This window comes from Staurois parvus, unplaced genomic scaffold, assembly GCF_062004578.1.
Source record: "Staurois parvus isolate SC_StPar_1 unplaced genomic scaffold, SC_StPar_1.0 ptg001573l, whole genome shotgun sequence".
NCBI lineage: Eukaryota > Metazoa > Chordata > Amphibia > Anura > Ranidae > Staurois > Staurois parvus.
In genome coordinates, this window is record NW_028319369.1 from 18,404 (window position 1) to 35,738 (window position 17,335).

Below are 17,335 nucleotides of genomic sequence, written 5' to 3' on the forward strand. Positions count from 1 at the left end.
TATCCCCTGGTGTGTGTGTGTGTGTGTGTGTGTGTGTGTGTGTGTGTGTGTGTGTGTGTGTGTGTGTGTGTGTGTGTGTGTGTGTGTGTGTGTGTGTGTGTGTGTGTGTGTGTGTGTGTGTGTGTGTTTAGTCCAAGCTGGAACAATGTTCTTATGTAAAAATATCCATACCTGGAATTCAGCTTTAAATAGAGAGCTGTAACATGGGATCGTGATCCAAACCTGACCTTGACTAAGAGCACAGGGAACAAGACTCCATATATGTACATTGCATGGAGGAACTTCCATACTGAATTGTTTGCAGTTGATGGATGTGGTCAGATTGTGGTCATGTGATGGATGTGGTCAGGTGGTTGAATTTTTGGCCCATTCAAGTCCCTGTGAAAAATGTAAAACACAAAGTTCAGGGAAAAAATGGCAACTACTCAGTTCCCACTTCAGACCAGTAAAGAGTTGGTTCTAATTGGTTAGTACGGGAAGGAATGGACGGGTTTAAGCACTTGACCTCTGGAAGGTTTTACTCTCTTCGTGAACATGGCATTTTTTTGCTATTCAGCACTGTGCTACTTTAACTGGCAATTGCTTGATCATGCAACACTGTACACAAATTATATTTTATAGAATTTTTTTTTTCACACAGCTTTCTTTTGGTGATGTTTGATCACCACTGGGTTATTTATTATATAAACAAAAAAAGACAGTTTTAGAAAAATCTGATGTCTTATACTATAACAATCCAATAAAATCATTTTTTTTTTATAATTTAAGCCAAAATGTATTCTGCTACATGTTTCTAATAAAACAAAAAACCCCAACAAGTATATATTAATTGGTTTGTGTAAAAGTTAGTGTCTTCAAACTGTGGTATATACACTGGAATTTACACAGCTATAGCTGCTATACTGGTAATGGCGGAGATTATTATTATTATTATACAGTATTTATAAAGCGCCAATAGTTCACTCAGCGCTGTACATTACAAAGGGGGACAGAACATGTGACAGAACAATACCAACACAATGCAAAACATGAGGGGATTGAGGGCCCTGCTCTTTCGAGTTTACAATCTAGGAGGGACTTATAGTGGGACTGTGATAGTGTGACGGGCAATCTGGTGCTAACAGAGGGACACTGACTGACACTGAACTCGCTAATGACACTAAGGCTCCATGCACACTGCAGCTGATAAACTCTCGTTTAGGATATTTTCTGCGTTTTTTTTCCAGCAGCCCCTGAACTCCCCCTAATGTTTTCCTATGTGTCCATGTACACTATGTCATTTACAGGCAGTTGAGTTTACAGTTGTTTTCTTGAACGCACCAAAATTGCGCTCAGGAGTAGATTGTATCAGCGTTTCAAATGCTAACTACGTCTATAAGCGTTTGGAATTTTTTTTTACTCTTCCATTTCCAGATGCTGTCCGGAGCCTTTTTTCATTATGAAAAATGCACGCATAGCATTTTCCCGGTACTCAAATGGACCTGGTACACCATACTTTGAGGTTTCGCATTAAATTAAATATGTTAGACACTGCTGCAATAATTTCTGCACAGAAATGAGCTGGAACACATCCAAACAGCACAAAAAAAAAAAAACAAATACTGTTCTCTGCCTCTGCTCTCTATTTCTCTCAAAATGTCTGAAATAGTTAATTTTTTACTATTTTTCCGTGCATTCTGGCATTTTGGAAGGTCTTCTGAGGTTATCTTTATTAAAACGCTTCTAAACACAAACACTCATAAATGCGGTATGCAAATGCGGCTAAACAGACATTGTTTAACCTACGTTTTCCATCAGTCAGTTTCCATCGTTAAGAAGTGTCCCGAGTACATGGAGCCTAATAAAGCGATCAGTGATAATACTGTATGCTAACACTGGCTGGGAAGGGGTTGAGATCAAGGGGTTGACGGTGTGCCTAACAAGTGTAAGGTGTGCTGCTTAAGGCTCGGTTCACACTACTAAGACCTGAAAATCGCGTGTCGTACGGTATGACTTTGCCAGATGACTTCCTGGTGTTTTGATGCGACTTTAGTACGACTTTGCAAGGGAGAATGTCACCAGCACACTGAGGATCACCAGTATGGGTCCAAAAGTATGGTCACATGCCTGATGAAGGGGTCCTTGAGACTCCGAAACGTTGCCTTGCTGTAACTATGTGATCGTTCTTTAAAACTTTTGGACCCATATTCGTGATCCTCGGTGTGCTGGTGACATTTTCCCTCGCTGATTCTCTTCGGTTCCAGCCAACGGTTGCTGCAGCACCCACTTATACACGCATCCATTTTTAACGCAGGAACGTGTGCGTTTTGGATTGTACACTTGCATTTAGTACGACTTTGATGCGTGATTTTCATGTCGTGTGACTTTGGGTAATCTTCCTGTAATGTCTGATCCAAACCACATCAATATAGATGAGGATCCGACTTAGAGGCGGCTTCCATTAAAGTCTGTGGGCACAAGTTGGATAGAAGTCGCCTTGAAGTAGTACAGGAACCTTTTCTAAAGTCGGACCAACTTCAGTAGTGCTAATTAAGACATCTCTCATTGACTAACATGGAATCTCACATGTCATGTGACTTGGGGTCTCGCAAGTTGGATCCCAAGTTGTGCAGTTTGAAGCAAGCCTTATTCACAGATCTGGATGTTTTTTCTTCCTGCTTTTCAGGGAGAAGAAACAGCCAGATCACTCCTGTTGACACCGAGTTCTATATGTTTGTAAACACAAACCTCTGTGCTGTGATTGGACACAGCCGATCAGCAGGTTTCAGACAAAATCATTGGAGGCGCCCAAAAACTGGAAGCCTGGTGGTGACATATGGGTAGAGCGCCTAGTTTGGCTGTGCCTCCCCTCCGCAGTAGATGTACTGTGGGTGGGCAGAAATATGACGGTGTTTATATAGCTGTGAAACACGCAAAAAAGTTGCTAGCATTATTTTTAAATTGAGCCACTCCAAAGTGCATGCTACTGTGGTACCATGCGTGTTTTTAGTTGGTGCATACATACATGCAGTTTGTGGCTGCGTGGGTGTGCCATTAACAATTTTGCACGTTACCGCACTGCAACTGGTGTGAAAAAGCCCTAAAATGTAGTTTGCAAGGCAGATTTAAGTGGTCAGTAGGTTGTAAAGTAAGTTTTAATTCCCTACCCGCAATCCCCCCCTACTAGCACAAATCGCCCCTTCAAATCCCCACTGCTAATACAAAGCCCGCTCCTAGCACAAATTCCCCACCCCACCCCCCCATCCTAAATTCCCCCCCCCCCCCTCCCAGCACAAATCTCTCCTCAGCCCTGAGCAGATGCAAGTCCTTGTTTGTAGTCTGGGGGCAGTAAAACCATGGCTCAATGTATAGTATGCCTCCTGCGCTATTATGTCTCCTATCACTAAGCAGCTAGCACTTAAAATGCCACAACCTAGGCACACAATACAATGTAATAAAATATCTAATAAATAGTGCATAAATAGTATTCTACTAATTTTAGCGCTGCACTATTTATTAGATATTTTAAAACCATGGCTCAACCACCTGCTTTTACCATCCTCCTGGCTGCCTATTCAGTCAAGTTCTTAAGGTTACCCTTGTAATACCTACAACAAATGTACCATTAGAAATGTTTAGCAATGGCAATCAACGAGCAGAGTCTTGGGGATAACTGCAAGATATATATACATATATATTTTTTAGTTTTTATCCCTTGTCTTTCTTTTCCTCACCATTTTTCTCATGTTGGCCATTTTCACTGAGGGCAAATGAACCCTTTATTTCACGGAACTCCGGGTCTGTCTCCTCAAACATGTGACAGTGCACATCATCTGATGGAGGTGGGAGCCTTACCCTTGAGTTCTTGTAAATCTCCCAGTTTACAGTTGAGGTTTCCCTGGAAGACACAGGTGATGTAGCCTTCCCAGGATGCAGCGGTGAGGACAGGGCTACGTCACCAGTGCCTCGCTCCGGCAGGAGGTGGGGAAAAAAGGTAATTGTTAGTGAAGGAAAAAAATGTTTACCAATGAATGTAAGATTCAAGATGCAAGAATTGTAGATTTTATATCAGCATGCAGAGCTTTTCTGTATTTGTGTATTTCTTCCAGATCTGTGCAGTAATCCAGTGTGAGACTTTCCTGTAATAAAGAATGCTCACTACTGCTAACTCCTTGTGCAGGGTGACTGGTCTTGTCTTCGCCCCCTCCTGTAGTTATCTATCGACAGCCTCTAGTAGGTGGAGCCTGTTGTAACGGAACCGACCCCGACTGCACTTGGGTACTTCCGTTAGAATACCGCTTCCCCGTCTGAACACCAACCACAGACACCACAGCCGACCATACAAGACTAGAGGACACCAGTCTTAAAGTAATCCAGAAGGTAGACTAGTTTATTTCAACTCAGATACAAGATATATACACTCAAGGGACAGTCCCCCCTCCCTGCATAATGACACAGGATGGGGCAATCTACATTTAGTAACAAGAGACACACAGGTATTCAAACTTTACACCAGCAGACAGTCCCCATCAGGAGGGAGGGCTGCTGGAGACACCCCCCCCCCCCCCGCTAAGCTAATACACATACATCCCATAATAGTTTGCTCCCAAGCCAGACAAACAATAGAACAATGGGATGCAACCACACAACACCAAACAGTCCACAACCCCCACCCCACCTATCTCTTAGACATGCCTACACAATACTAGGACAGATCACCCTGTACCCCTAACAGGCACAGGGTGACTTACACATAATAGGGATATGGGGAGCTGAGACAGGGGTCTCCCCACCTCTCCAAAGTAAGCTGGGTTCCATGGGCCCCCCACCCAAAGTGACTTCACGTCTGTCAATTCCCTCCCACAGCTCTGAACTATGTACAGCACAGTGATGTCACTGATACTTTTACAAGGTAGTATCTGTGTTTATCGCTTCTCGGCCTTTTGGCTAAGATCAAGTGTATTATCTGTTCTTATCAGTGTCCAGTGGGGGTGCTCCCGGCCATTCTAGCTTTGCGGGGATGGCTGTTGTATAGTACCCTCACTGGTATGATGGGGGTCCGGAAGGCTAGTACCGGAGGGACAGAAACCAGGGAGCGCCATGATTCGTTCTGGGGCCTTGGGAGTAATTCCTCTGGGAAGACTGGAAAGACCCAGTACCTCCTGATTTGGACGGATCTACCTTGGTCTGGCCAGGGGCTAGGGATGCAAAAAGTCCGAAAACTCAGTGCCCCCTGGGGAAGACGCTCTCAGGGGTGTCACTAGTAACACTTGGGTGTGGGACCCCACGGTGTGAAGATGACACATGGTCACTGTTTTTCACCTCTTTTTGCACAGCGCCCTAAGGACCAGGTCTTTTGGCTAAGTCCAGGGCAATTTTTGCTACAGGCCTCAGGGCCTGGTCTGTGCACAATTTGGCACGGTACCACTTTTTTTATTTTCTATTTATTTAATTTATTTCACTCCCACGTTTTTCACTTTTTGCTTTACTTATGTGTGTGTTTTTCACGGATGGAGGGTGTGGGTCCTCGGGCCTACCCTGAAGTCTAGGGGGAGGATGTGTGGCCTTTTGGTTCCTTCCTCCCCTGATCCCTGGGGGGTTTTCTCTCCGGGAGAACCCCCTGACCTAGTACTGGATGTCCGGCTTCGGCTGGGCATAAGGAACGGTGGTCCACCAGGCCTTTTGGCCAGGAGGACCAAATGGGAACCTTGTCCCTGTCAGGAGCTTCGTGCCCCGGGGGATCAGGGTAACGGTCCAACCCCTCCGGGGGTAGGACAAACACACCCCTAAGTGCACTTTTTCGTGTGGTGTTCGCACTTGCACATTTTTTGTGATCACTTACGGGTTTTTCGTTGTAGTTTGCACGTTTGCGGACTTAAAAAAAAAAAAAAAAAAAAAAAAAAATCTGTGTTTGCAAAAACATTTGGTGCACACACAGTGAATTTACATCCCTTGCGTCTGTAGAGGAAGATAATCAAATTAATTGTGCATGAAGTTCAGCATGAATAAACTAGAGTGTATTTGTTAGAGAAATATGAGGGTGATTGTGAACAGAAATTACAATGAGTGAATTATGAACATCATTCTGAAAAGAATACCTTATGCCTGAGGGTTTGAGTTAATAAACAAATAGTATTTTAACTGGATAGAGCTGCATATTTGGCACAATGTGTCTGACATTCAATGCTTCAGCATGTCTGTGGTATGCATTATTTATGCAGAGAAAGCGAGGCCAGCAACCCTTTGTACAACCCAAAAGACAATTTCACACTGACAGTTCTGGTGAACCGACACTCTTCTTGGATGTGAGACCATGGCATTAAAGAGAACCTGTCTGACCATAGTGTTAAAGTGTAGGCACTTTGTCCTTTCAGGAAAAAGCAACAGGTTTGCTTTAGTTACCCCCATCCCCAGCAGCAGATAATCTCCTTTCTTTGCTCCCACACCAACCTGTTTAGTGCCAGACTGAAAGAAATATCCAATAAGTCAAGGTCCTGAGGAACATGTGACCGTGCTATGGCTCTGTGGAGGTCTGCTTTAACATGAACCCATTCCTTTGTCCTGCAAGGGATTGACATTAGGACTGAGCTGGCATCAAGTATACCTGAACTCTGGAAGCTGTTCAGGCAGGCAGAGGGCATAGGGCTAGTCAACAGTATTGACTGGGGTCTTCCTGCAGGTGATCTATTTCCCTTCTGCACTTGACATGCCAATTCTGCACTGCATCTCAGCGTGGTTTGAAGATGGGAGGTGAAATAATAAAGCAGGTGCGTGGTCTGATGATGGGTGGAGGTATAATCAAGAAGCAGTGTGGTCTGATGATAGGTGGAGGAATAATCAAGAAGCAGGGCAGGTGGTATGAAGATGGGTGGAGGATTAATCAAGAAGCAGGGTGGGTGCTCTGAGAACAAGTGGAGGAATAATCAAGAAGCAGGGTGGTCTGATGATGGTTGGAGAAATAATCAAGAAGCAGTGTGGGTGGTCTGATGATGGGTGGAGGAATAATCCAGAAGCATTTTGGTCTGATGATGGGTGGAGAAATGATCAAGAAGCAGTGTGGTCTGATGATGGGTTGAGAAATAATCAAGAAGCAGTGTGGGTGGTCTGATGATGGGTGGAGGAATAATCAAGAAGCAGGGCAGGCGGTCTGATGGGTGGAGGAGTAATCAAGAAGCAGGGCAGTCAGTCTGATGGGTGGAGGAGTAATCAAGAAGCAGTGTGGGTGGTCTGATGATGGGTGGAGGAATAACCAAGAAGCAGGGCAGGTGGTATGAAGATGGGTGGAGGAGTAATCAAGAAGCAGTGTGGGTGGTCTGATGATGGGTGGAGGAATAAGCAAGAAGCAGTGTGAGTAGTCTGATGATGGGTGGAGAAATAAGCAGAAAGCAATGTGGGTGGTATGATGATGGGTGGAGAAATAAGCAGAAAGCAATGTGGGTGGTATGATGATGGGTGGAGAAATAAGCAGAAAGCAGTGTGGGTGGTCTGATGATGGGTGGAGGAATAATCAAGAAGCAGTGTGGTCTGATGATGGCTGGAGGAATAAGCAAGCAGTAGTGTGGGTGATCTGGTATTAGGTGGAGGAATAAGCAAGAGGCAATGTGGGTGGAGAAATAAGCAGAAAGCAGTGTGGATGGTTTGATGATGGAAGAATAATCAAGAAGCAGCAGCAGAGGTGGAGGAAGCACAGATTCACAGAATGGATGAATCAGAAGCAGGGCGGTTGGTATGAAGATGGGTGAAGAAATAAGCAAGAAGCAGTGTTAGTAGTCTGATGATGGGTGGAGGAATAAGCATAAAGCAGTGTGGGTGGTTTGATGATGGGTGGAGGAATAATCAAGAAGCAGCAGCAGAGGTGGAGGAAGCACAGATCCACAAAATGAAAGGAACAGGAAGAGTCTTTCACTAGAAGTCCTCGGGTACAGCTTCCCCTCCAGCATTGAGAACCATGATCAGCACAGTAGTGTGATCACCAAATCTGGTGAGACTAGCAGTCCGAGGCAGTGCCTTAAGCAATCTCATACTGCAGGCATATAGCTCTGTGGATACAGAACAGGTGTGCCTAGGCACAGGAAGCTCACTGCAATTTTAGGAGGAAGCTCAGGTAGATTTTTTTTTTGAGTACCGCTTAGACATGATTGACATTCTAGGTATTTCCTGTAAACGGCAAAATAGAAAACTCTAAGTTCAGATTCACCTTTAAGTTGAGGACTGCAAATAATGGGATTCACAAACCTTTTGCAGATTCCACAACGTGTCTGACTTTTTTGACATTTTCTTTTCTTTGTGTGGCCTCCTGAATCTCCACTTTAAACACCTGACAACTGGGCTATAGCTGAATGATGGCTATAGCTTGGTCGTCTAGATCTAGGAGTCCTATGATGTCCTCTCAGAACTCACACCCCAAGCAGCATGCACCCGGCGCTCTTTGTGATCACTGTGTCCTTTGGACACCGCTGATCACATGACATGGTAAAGGGCCAATCACAGCCCCCTTTTACCACGTGATCAGCTGTGTCCAATGACACAGCTGATCACAATGTAAATACAGTTGCTGGTTATTGGCTGCACTTTCCTCACACTGTCACAACGTGAGGAGAGCCGATAATGGGCATCTGTATAATACACATCAGGACATCAGTGCAGCCCCAACAGTGTCCATCAGTGCAGCCTCATCAACGCACATCAGTGTGAGGCTGAGTTCACACTAATGCCGTGCGGTATATCGCATGTGATTTGCACAGGAACTGCACTGCTCCCAGCACACATGTCCGGTACTCACGGAAAGGTCCCAATCTCCTCTTTCGATCGGGACCTTTCCTGATCACGTGACAGCGAATCACGGCAGTCACATGACCCTAAAACCCCACCCCGCCTCCCGGCTTCTGAAACTCTTAACAGGCCAGGAGGCGCTGGTTCCAAGGGGTTAAGGTCAGGAGATGGTGATGGTCACTCCAGAACTTTCACCTTTTTCTGCTGTAACCACTAGAGGGTCAACTTGGCCTTGTACTTAGCAGGGGTGTGGAAATTTTTGAAAAAATTACTTGTCCAGGGACTAAATCAGTGTCCCAATTTACTTGTCTCGATAAAAAAAGCATACATTTTAACCAAAACTCTATTTAAATCTGCTTTAAGTAATGTTTGGGGCTTATAAAAACAAAAGGGGCTCTATAATGTCTTAAACGTGTCATATTTTTAACATTGCGCTGTTTATCTCCTCCCCCCCTCCCTGCCTGTCTCCAGCACCGCACCCGGGGACTAGCAGGGAGGGGAGAGACCTTTCAGTGTAGTGAGCACCGATTGGCTGCTTGTCTGGAAAGGGGAGTGTCCGGCTTATCCTTTATCCCTTTCGCTGGCAGAGCTGTTTTTGTGTTATTTGCACACATTTAAAAAATTGTTTTAGGCCTGAAGATTACACAAACCCCACAAACATGATATATTTTGTGAAAGCAGAGATCCTAGAGAATAAAATAGCGGTAGTTCCAATTTTTTATGTCACATGATATTCTCTCAAAGGTCTAGGAAACACAAAACTTCAGTAAAAAATACACTTAAGTTAATTTTAGGGCACAAAAAGCAATTAATTATCCAATTTTTATGTAAAATATAAAAGCCAAGGTTGCAGCGAGTAAATACTGTAGATATCCAACATGTCAAACCTTCAATCTGCTCGTGCTCTTGAAATGGCAACAAACTTTAGTGCCCTATATTTTCTATAGGGGACACTTTTACTGCCCCTTATAGGTCATCATCTCACTCTGGCATGTACAGCGATATGTAACATGTATCACAATCCACGTTTTCATGTGTAGGCGCCCAAGTATGTGCTTTTAAGTTTGTGCGTGCATACATATGCCCCCCACCCCCGCATATGTATGCACGCACAAACTTAAAAGCACATACTTGGGCGCCTACACATGAAAACGTGGATTGTGATACATGTTACATATCGCTGTACATGCCAGAGTGAGATGATGACCTATAAGGGGCAGTAAAAGTGTCCCCTATAGAAAATATAGGGCACTAAAGTTTGTTGCCATTTCAAGAGCACGAGCAGATTGAAGGTTTGACATGTTGGATATCTACAGTATTTACTCGCTGCAACCTTGGCTTTTATATTTTACATAAAAATTGGATAATTAATTGCTTTTTGTGCCCTAAAATTAACTTAAGTGTATTTTTTACTGAAGTTTTGTGTTTCCTAGACCTTTGAGAGAATATCATGTGACATAAAAAATTGGAACTACCGCTATTTTATTCTCTAGGATCTCTGCTTTCACAAAATATATCATGTTTGTGGGGTTTGTGTAATCTTCAGGCCTAAAACAATTTTTTAAATGTGTGCAAATAACACAAAAACAGCTCTGCCAGCGAAAGGGATAAAGGATAAGCCGGACACTCCCCTTTCCAGACAAGCAGCCAATCGGTGCTCACTACACTGAAAGGTCTCTCCCCTCCCTGCTAGTCCCCGGGTGCGGTGCTGGAGACAGGCAGGGAGGGGGGGAGGAGATAAACAGCGCAATGTTAAAAATATGACACGTTTAAGACATTATAGAGCCCCTTTTGTTTTTATAAGCCCCAAACATTACTTAAAGCAGATTTAAATAGAGTTTTGGTTAAAATGTATGCTTTTTTTATCGAGACAAGTAAATTGGGACACTGATTTAGTCCCTGGACAAGTAATTTTTTCAAAAATTTCCACACCCCTGCTAAGTACAAGGCCAAGTTGACCCTCTAGTGGTTACAGCAGAAAAAGGTGAAAGTTCTGGAGTGACCATCACCATCTCCTGACCTTAACCCCTTGGAACCAGCGCCTCCTGGCCTGTTAAGAGTTTCAGAAGCCGGGAGGCGGGGTGGGGTTTTAGGGTCATGTGACTGCCGTGATTCGCTGTCACGTGATCAGGAAAGGTCCCGATCGAAAGAGGAGATTGGGACCTTTCCGTGAGTACCGGACATGTGTGCTGGGAGCAGTGCAGTTCCTGTGCAAATCACATGCGATATACCGCACGGCATTAGTGTGAACTCAGCCTCACACTGATGTGCGTTGATGAGGCTGCACTGATGGACACTGTTGGGGCTGCACTGATGTCCTGATGTGTATTATACAGATGCCCATTATCGGCTCTCCTCACGTTGTGACAGTGTGAGGAAAGTGCAGCCAATAACCAGCAACTGTATTTACATTGTGATCAGCTGTGTCATTGGACACAGCTGATCACGTGGTAAAAGGGGGCTGTGATTGGCCCTTTACCATGTCATGTGATCAGCGGTGTCCAAAGGACACAGTGATCACAAAGAGCGCCGGGTGCATGCTGCTTGGGGTGTGAGTTCTGAGAGGACATCATAGGACTCCTAGATCTAGACGACCAAGCTATAGCCATCATTCAGCTATAGCCCAGTTGTCAGGTGTTTAAAGTGGAGATTCAGGAGGCCACACAAAGAAAAGAAAATGTCAAAAAAGTCAGACACGTTGTGGAATCTGCAAAAGGTTTGTGAATCCCATTATTTGCAGTCCTCAACTTAAAGGTGAATCTGAACTTAGAGTTTTCTATTTTGCCGTTTACAGGAAATACCTAGAATGTCAATCATGTCTAAGCGGTACTCAAAAAAAAAATCTACCTGAGCTTCCTCCTAAAATTGCAGTGAGCTTCCTGTGCCTAGGCACACCTGTTCTGTATCCACAGAGCTATATGCCTGCAGTATGAGATTGCTTAAGGCACTGCCTCGGACTGCTAGTCTCACCAGATTTGGTGATCACACTACTGTGCTGATCATGGTTCTCAATGCTGGAGGGGAAGCTGTACCCGAGGACTTCTAGTGAAAGACTCTTCCTGTTCCTTTCATTTTGTGGATCTGTGCTTCCTCCACCTCTGCTGCTGCTTCTTGATTATTCCTCCACCCATCATCAAACCACCCACACTGCTTTATGCTTATTCCTCCACCCATCATCAGACTACTAACACTGCTTCTTGCTTATTTCTTCACCCATCTTCATACCAACCGCCCTGCTTCTGATTCATCCATTCTGTGAATCTGTGCTTCCTCCACCTCTGCTGCTGCTTCTTGATTATTCTTCCATCATCAAACCATCCACACTGCTTTCTGCTTATTTCTCCACCCACATTGCCTCTTGCTTATTCCTCCACCTAATACCAGATCACCCACACTACTGCTTGCTTATTCCTCCAGCCATCATCAGACCACACTGCTTCTTGATTATTCCTCCACCCATCATCAGACCACCCACACTGCTTTCTGCTTATTTCTCCACCCATCATCATACCACCCACATTGCTTTCTGCTTATTTCTCCACCCATCATCATACCACCCACATTGCTTTCTGCTTATTTCTCCACCCATCATCAGACTACTCACACTGCTTCTTGCTTATTCCTCCACCCATCATCAGACCACCCACACTGCTTCTTGATTACTCCTCCACCCATCTTCATACCACCTGCCCTGCTTCTTGGTTATTCCTCCACCCATCATCAGACCACCCACACTGCTTCTTGATTACTCCTCCACCCATCAGACTGACTGCCCTGCTTCTTGATTACTCCTCCACCCATCAGACCGCCTGCCCTGCTTCTTGATTATTCCTCCACCCATCATCAGACCACCCACACTGCTTCTTGATTACTCCTCCACCCATCAGACTGACTGCCCTGCTTCTTGATTACTCCTCCACCCATCAGACCGCCTGCCCTGCTTCTTGATTATTCCTCCACCCATCATCAGACCACCCACACTGCTTCTTGATTATTTCTCAACCCATCATCAGACCACACTGCTTCTTGATCATTTCTCCACCCATCATCAGACCAAAATGCTTCTGGATTATTCCTCCACCCATCATCAGACCACCCACACTGCTTCTTGATTATTTCTCCAACCATCATCAGACCACCCTGCTTCTTGATTATTCCTCCACTTGTTCTCAGAGCACCCACCCTGCTTCTTGATTAATCCTCCACCCATCTTCATACCACCTGCCCTGCTTCTTGATTATTCCTCCACCTATCATCAGACCACACTGCTTCTTGATTATACCTCCACCCATCATCAGACCACGCACCTGCTTTATTATTTCACCTCCCATCTTCAAACCACGCTGAGATGCAGTGCAGAATTGGCATGTCAAGTGCAGAAGGGAAATAGATCACCTGCAGGAAGACCCCAGTCAATACTGTTGACTAGCCCTATGCCCTCTGCCTGCCTGAACAGCTTCCAGAGTTCAGGTATACTTGATGCCAGCTCAGTCCTAATGTCAATCCCTTGCAGGACAAAGGAATGGGTTCATGTTAAAGCAGACCTCCACAGAGCCATAGCACGGTCACATGTTCCTCAGGACCTTGACTTATTGGATATTTCTTTCAGTCTGGCACTAAACAGGTTGGTGTGGGAGCAAAGAAAGGAGATTATCTGCTGCTGGGGATGGGGGTAACTAAAGCAAACCTGTTGCTTTTTCCTGAAAGGACAAAGTGCCTACACTTTAACACTATGGTCAGACAGGTTCTCTTTAATGCCATGGTCTCACATCCAAGAAGAGTGTCGGTTCACCAGAACTGTCAGTGTGAAATTGTCTTTTGGGTTGTACAAAGGGTTGCTGGCCTCGCTTTCTCTGCATAAATAATGCATACCACAGACATGCTGAAGCATTGAATGTCAGACACATTGTGCCAAATATGCAGCTCTATCCAGTTAAAATACTATTTGTTTATTAACTCAAACCCTCAGGCATAAGGTATTCTTTTCAGAATGATGTTCATAATTCACTCATTGTAATTTCTGTTCACAATCACCCTCATATTTCTCTAACAAATACACTCTAGTTTATTCATGCTGAACTTCATGCACAATTAATTTGATTATCTTCCTCTACAGACGCAAGGGATGTAAATTCACTGTGTGTGCACCAAATGTTTTTGCAAACACAGATTTTTTTTTTTTTTTTTTTTTTTTTAAGTCCGCAAACGTGCAAACTACAACGAAAAACCCGTAAGTGATCACAAAAAATGTGCAAGTGCGAACACCACACGAAAAAGTGCACTTAGGGGTGTGTTTGTCCTACCCCCGGAGGGGTTGGACCGTTACCCTGATCCCCCGGGGCACGAAGCTCCTGACAGGGACAAGGTTCCCATTTGGTCCTCCTGGCCAAAAGGCCTGGTGGACCACCGTTCCTTATGCCCAGCCGAAGCCGGACATCCAGTACTAGGTCAGGGGGTTCTCCCGGAGAGAAAACCCCCCAGGGATCAGGGGAGGAAGGAACCAAAAGGCCACACATCCTCCCCCTAGACTTCAGGGTAGGCCCGAGGACCCACACCCTCCATCCATGAAAAACACACACATAAGTAAAGCAAAAAGTGAAAAACGTGGGAGTGAAATAAATTAAATAAATAGAAAATAAAAAAAGTGGTACCGTGCCAAATTGTGCACAGACCAGGCCCTGAGGCCTGTAGCAAAAATTGCCCTGGACTTAGCCAAAAGACCTGGTCCTTAGGGCGCTGTGCAAAAAGAGGTGAAAAACAGTGACCATGTGTCATCTTCACACCGTGGGGTCCCACACCCAAGTGTTACTAGTGACACCCCTGAGAGCGTCTTCCCCAGGGGGCACTGAGTTTTCGGACTTTTTGCATCCCTAGCCCCTGGCCAGACCAAGGTAGATCCGTCCAAATCAGGAGGTACTGGGTCTTTCCAGTCTTCCCAGAGGAATTACTCCCAAGGCCCCAGAACGAATCATGGCGCTCCCTGGTTTCTGTCCCTCCGGTACTAGCCTTCCGGACCCCCATCATACCAGTGAGGGTACTATACAACAGCCATCCCCGCAAAGCTAGAATGGCCGGGAGCACCCCCACTGGACACTGATAAGAACAGATAATACACTTGATCTTAGCCAAAAGGCCGAGAAGCGATAAACACAGATACTACCTTGTAAAAGTATCAGTGACATCACTGTGCTGTACATAGTTCAGAGCTGTGGGAGGGAATTGACAGACGTGAAGTCACTTTGGGTGGGGGGCCCATGGAACCCAGCTTACTTTGGAGAGGTGGGGAGACCCCTGTCTCAGCTCCCCATATCCCTATTATGTGTAAGTCACCCTGTGCCTGTTAGGGGTACAGGGTGATCTGTCCTAGTATTGTGTAGGCATGTCTAAGAGATAGGTGGGGTGGGGGTTGTGGACTGTTTGGTGTTGTGTGGTTGCATCCCATTGTTCTATTGTTTGTCTGGCTTGGGAGCAAACTATTATGGGATGTATGTGTATTAGCTTAGCGGGGGGGGGGGGTGTCTCCAGCAGCCCTCCCTCCTGATGGGGACTGTCTGCTGGTGTAAAGTTTGAATACCTGTGTGTCTCTTGTTACTAAATGTAGATTGCCCCATCCTGTGTCATTATGCAGGGAGGGGGGACTGTCCCTTGAGTGTATATATCTTGTATCTGAGTTGAAATAAACTAGTCTACCTTCTGGATTACTTTAAGACTGGTGTCCTCTAGTCTTGTATGGTCGGCTGTGGTGTCTGTGGTTGGTGTTCAGACGGGGAAGCGGTATTCTAACGGAAGTACCCAAGTGCAGTCGGGGTCGGTTCCGTTACAACAGGCTCCACCTACTAGAGGCTGTCGATAGATAACTACAGGAGGGGGCGAAGACAAGACCAGTCACCCTGCACAAGGAGTTAGCAGTAGTGAGCATTCTTTATTACAGGAAAGTCTCACACTGGATTACTGCACAGATCTGGAAGAAATACACAAATACAGAAAAGCTCTGCATGCTGATATAAAATCTACAATTCTTGCATCTTGAATCTTACATTCATTGGTAAACATTTTTTTCCTTCACTAACAATTACCTTTTTTCCCCACCTCCTGCCGGAGCGAGGCACTGGTGACGTAGCCCTGTCCTCACCGCTGCATCCTGGGAAGGCTACATCACCTGTGTCTTCCAGGGAAACCTCAACTGTAAACTGGGAGATTTACAAGAACTCAAGGGTAAGGCTCCCACCTCCATCAGATGATGTGCACTGTCACATGTTTGAGGAGACAGACCCGGAGTTCCGTGAAATAAAGGGTTCATTTGCCCTCAGTGAAAATGGCCAACATGAGAAAAATGGTGAGGAAAAGAAAGACAAGGGATAAAAACTTGGGCCTTGAAAAATTTGAGGGTGTTTATATGCTTGGATGTGACTTCCATTTAAAAAAAAAAAAAAAAAATTGCTTTTTTTTAATCACATACGGGACAAAAAGTCCCCTATGTGATGATTTTTGGTGACAGGTTCTCTTTTTTGAGACATGCAAGGTCTAAAAGACTACGGATGTCTCCCCTGTACTACACTGAATGTAATGCACTGCACATCGCACCGCATTACATTCTTTCCCGGCCTCAATGACCGGGAATCTGTTGAACTGGGACCCGGAAGTGACGGCAGATACCTTCCGGATCAGGAGAAGAAGGGTAGGGGAGCAGATGTGTCCGCTCTTCTCCTCTCTATACCACGTCCCACGGCACCCGCTGAACCAATCTCGGGCCCGCAGATGGGCAAGTGGAGTACGAGACATATAGGGGGGGCTGGGGAGAGGCTGGCACTTTGGCAGCTCTGCTGCCCGATTGCTTCCACTTGATAGGTGAGCCCTGCTGCTTGTCCGCAGCAGGGCTAAGGGCAAAAGAAAACTACCTGCCCGGCGCCTGGAACTACATGTCCCGGGTGTCGGGCGATAGGAATTGGACATCCCTGTACTTAGGGTCATTGTCGTACTATAAAGTCCAAGAGCGTCCAATGCACAGCATTCCTGCAGAAGAATGCAAATTGTCTGCCAGTATTTATGATAACATGCTGCATTCATTTTGCCATCAATTTTCACAAGATTCCCTGTGCCTTTTAGAGTTCACCCCTCCCCAAAACATCAGTGAGCCACCACCATGTTTTTACAGTGGGGATGGTATTCTTGTCGCTATAAGTCTTACATTGACTCACTCCAGATTACATTGTGCCAGAAGCTGTGAGGCGTGTTAAGGTGTTGTTAGGCTTATTGTAACCAGGCCTTTTTTTGTGGCATTGGTGCAGTAAAGACTTCTTCCTGGCAACTCGACCATGCAGCTCATTTTTGTTCAAGTATCATTGTATTGTGCTCCTTGAAACAACCGCACCGTCTTTTTCCAGAGCAGCCTGTATTTTTCCTGCGGTTACCTGTGGGCTTTTCTTTGTATCTTGAACAATTCTTCTGGCAGTTGTGGCTGCAATCTTTCTTGGTCTTACCTGACCTTGGTTTGGTATTAAGAGATCCTCGCATTTTCCACTTAAGTGATTGAACAGCACTGACTGGCATATTCAAGGCTTTGGATATCTTTTTATATCCTTTT

The 17,335-nt window shown here is 45.3% G+C and overlaps 2 pseudogenes; one reads left to right on the forward strand and one right to left on the reverse strand.

The window, feature by feature from the left end:
• The first annotated feature begins 4,906 nt into the window (after positions 1 to 4,906).
• Positions 4,907 to 5,022, forward strand: LOC149435232 (U2 spliceosomal RNA; annotated as a pseudogene).
• A 9,758-nt stretch (positions 5,023 to 14,780) lies between these two features.
• LOC149435233 (U2 spliceosomal RNA) lies at positions 14,781 to 14,896 on the reverse strand (annotated as a pseudogene).
• Positions 14,897 to 17,335: the final 2,439 nt, after the last annotated feature.